Genomic DNA, 4,049 nt, shown 5'->3' on the forward strand with positions numbered 1-4,049 from the left:
TATATTGTATATCTAAATTTGAGATTTTTCGTACACCCATCATCTATATGTCCGATAAATGTGAGACTTTGCTTGCTGTCTTCCGAAGCTTTTATATATCTGTTTATAACATATATATATATCGTTCACTGGTCTATTTCTATGCATGTCTGTAAAGGAAACAGAAGACAAAATATAGGACAAGACGATGGAATATCCTTGGCAAGAATTATTCCTAACGTGCCACGTTTATATGGGATTACATTACTTATTAATATTAAAATCAGACAAAATTAGAATTTAAGAAACTGAAAGCGATGGGCATGTGCAATTTAAACTTTTCAATCCCGTTTTAGTTATTCAATCTGAATTTTTATTCATCTATTAACAAAATATTAGCAACATCTTAATTAAATAATATTTTTATTAAATTTAATCATTTTCTCATAAAGAGCTACCAGCGGTAACCACCGAACCCTCTTTTTGTTGACATCTCTTAATTATTGTGTGTATATTTATATTATAATTTTGACACAAAAGATACTAACAAAAGTCCATGTTTTTCTCTTTTATAAGTTAGATCGATTAGATGGAGAATTTTATGGTAATATTCAATTCAATTCAATATACGAAGCGTGTTTTGTGCACAAAGACAAGGTTATGTTTCACATTCTTTAGAAGAATTTGCATGCCTATGACCAATTTTTAGATGACGAATTATTGTTTTTTAGAAATGTGTCACGGGTCTCAACTCGATGCCTTGAATTCATGTAAATCCTCTATTTGATGGTTGAAAATTAATTTTAAAACACCTAAATATTAATTTTGTGACTGTCCAAAACTGTCCAGATATGATAATAAAAACAAAAATTCCTAATGTTTGTTGTCAATAATTTAAATGAAGAAACAAAATATGGTCAAAATATAATGAAAGTGAAATATACATTGCAGAGCCATGTGAACAACACATGGACCTGCATGTTACAATCGTTGATCCATGTCAACATATACAATATTAATGTACCTTAATTTCCCATACCATCCCATGTGAATTTATCGTGTAATCATCATCAATGTTATTCACTATGTGACGCCAACAGACTTGATATTTACTCAATTATTATTCACTATGTGAAGCCAACGGACTTGATATTTACTCAATTTTTATTGATTCTTATTCTATTTTACATATTCTTCATTTTTATAGTTTCTTTTTGGATAAATCACTGCCCTCTCTAGATGATATGTAAAAATAGTACTAGAAAGGATAGCTATGTATAACCTCCATACAAAAATAGGAGGGAAAAAAAACAGAGTACAATTTGAAAACTTTTAATATGTGTGTGTGTTAAGTTAGATCGATTAGATGGAGAATTTTATGGTAATATTCAATTCAATTCAATATACGAAGCGTGTTTTGTGCACAAAGACAAGGTTATGTTTCACATTCTTTAGAAGAATTTGCATGCCTATGACCAATTTTTAGATGACGAATTATTGTTTTTTAGAAATGTGTCACGGGTCTCAACTCGATGCCTTGAATTCATGTAAATCCTCTATTTGATGGTTGAAAATTAATTTTAAAACACCTAAATATTAATTTTGTGACTGTCCAAAACTGTCCAGATATGATAATAAAAACAAAAATTCCTAATGTTTGTTGTCAATAATTTAAATGAAGAAACAAAATATGGTCAAAATATAATGAAAGTGAAATATACATTGCAGAGCCATGTGAACAACACATGGACCTGCATGTTACAATCGTTGATCCATGTCAACATATACAATATTAATGTACCTTAATTTCCCATACCATCCCATGTGAATTTATCGTGTAATCATCATCAATGTTATTCACTATGTGACGCCAACAGACTTGATATTTACTCAATTATTATTCACTATGTGAAGCCAACGGACTTGATATTTACTCAATTTTTATTGATTCTTATTCTATTTTACATATTCTTCATTTTTATAGTTTCTTTTTGGATAAATCACTGCCCTCTCTAGATGATATGTAAAAATAGTACTAGAAAGGATAGCTATGTATAACCTCCATACAAAAATAGGAGGGAAAAAAAACAGAGTACAATTTGAAAACTTTTAATATGTGTGTGTGTGTATATATATATATATATTTCGTTGTGGTCAAATTTTCGTAAAAATGTGTCATCTCTGCATTAACTTGTGACGTCGATGAAACCATTACACTTAACATGACATTCGATAGGCTACAATGAACAAGATTAAGAAAGAATTATTAGGTACAAGCAATTTACTACCACATAGGCACATAGCATTAGAACATGAATTATAAAAATAGAAATCAAATCCAATGAACATGTAATCTTGTGTGGATTATATTGTTCACCTCGTCAAGAATGGCAATTTGTTAAACAATCAAGCATAATTCGTAATGATAGTTAGCTCAATTAATTTGTCATTAAGTAACTGCTTACAAGTCTTCAAGATTCCTTTTACCTAAGCTATAATTAAAAAGTGTGATTTTAATATAAGCCGAGTTTTCTCAGTACCGGTAAACATTTATATGTTTATTTTGGATTTTAATGAGATATGATTCTATAGTGGAAGCAGCACAATCTAATCAGGTAGGATTTGCTGCTGAGAGCAAATAAACACCACACATTGTGCTTTAATTGATATTCATTTATTATTTTCTCTCTCTTTCTTGGCATTAATAATCACTGTCGTTAGGCTTCTAGACATGTGATTTAGAAACTTGGATTAAAATCTTTGTAATAAGATTTGGTCATGTGCTTTAGGTCATTAAGTCCACACATTCATGATCAGTCACATTTGCCTAGCAAGTTAGGTTTTGCTACAATTCTTTATTATTTTTGTTGTAATTGATATATTAATACAGATGTTATCACTTCCATGTTCCTTAATCATATCTAGTTATGCTCTGTTCAATGTATTAAGGCCTGTTTGGCAAGGTTTTTAAAATCTAAAAGCTACTTTTGAGATTAAAAGGTCAACAAGCTTCTTTTGAACTTATTATATCTTGCTAGAAGAATTTTTAGAAAAAGTGGGCCTATATGTAATTTTTCCACAAAACTTTTCTATGAAAAGTAGAAGTATAAGTCCTGCTAAGTGATCAATAAATATGCCCTTAAGGTTCTTTCGATTATAAATTTAGAGAGAAAATTGTCGATGCAGTTGCTAAGCAACACAATTTTTCATTCATGTATGAATAATGCTATAGAGGGATGATCTTTTGATTTCCCACAAATGAACGGGATCATGAGCAAGTAATATAGTAGTGTATAGAGTCAAGCCCACGATAACTATGTGTTTGATCGAATTATAGCTATTAATATCCTTAATCGAATAGCAATATAGAGTTGTAGAAAATAAAAGTCTAATTTATCAACTAAGATGAAAGTAAAGCAAAGTCTTATTAAATTCGTGAGATCTATTGCTAAGATGTAGAATCTCTTTGCTAATCCATTTTTAGCAAAACAAATAAAGCTCCCATTCGGACTCCATTACATCTCATCATATTAAATTAATTTTTCCTCTTTCCTATTTTTAACCACACAATTTTCAATAAAATAATATTACACGTAAATCGAAAATTTTTCATTTTTTTACAACAATCAATTTTTCAAAAACAACACTACAACCCCCATTATAATCAAAATTAATGGGGCCAAATGAGGGTTGAGATGACAATGTATAGTCATTCTTATTGGTCAATATTCCTAATTTAATTGAAAACCTCTCCCTATAGTTATCAAATCTATTACTCTCATATGACCTTCCATCTCTCGATAAAAGATACGAAGATGATAAATGCATTAAATGATATAGAACGCATATGAAAACCATTTAAAACATAAAAGTATATCTCTATTATCTATCAAACCTTACAATGTTTATTATTTTTAGCTTAAAACATATTATCTCTCTCGATAACAATAGATTCCAATAAATTATCTCAATTCGTAACTAATTAATTGAGAAGTCAGTGAAAACAATAATAAAAATCCAAAAAAACATACATACTATAAGTCAAAATAATTTATTAATATCAAAATTCT

This window comes from Olea europaea, chromosome 9 (assembly GCF_002742605.1).
Source record: "Olea europaea var. sylvestris chromosome 9, O_europaea_v1, whole genome shotgun sequence".
Lineage (NCBI taxonomy): Eukaryota > Viridiplantae > Streptophyta > Magnoliopsida > Lamiales > Oleaceae > Olea > Olea europaea.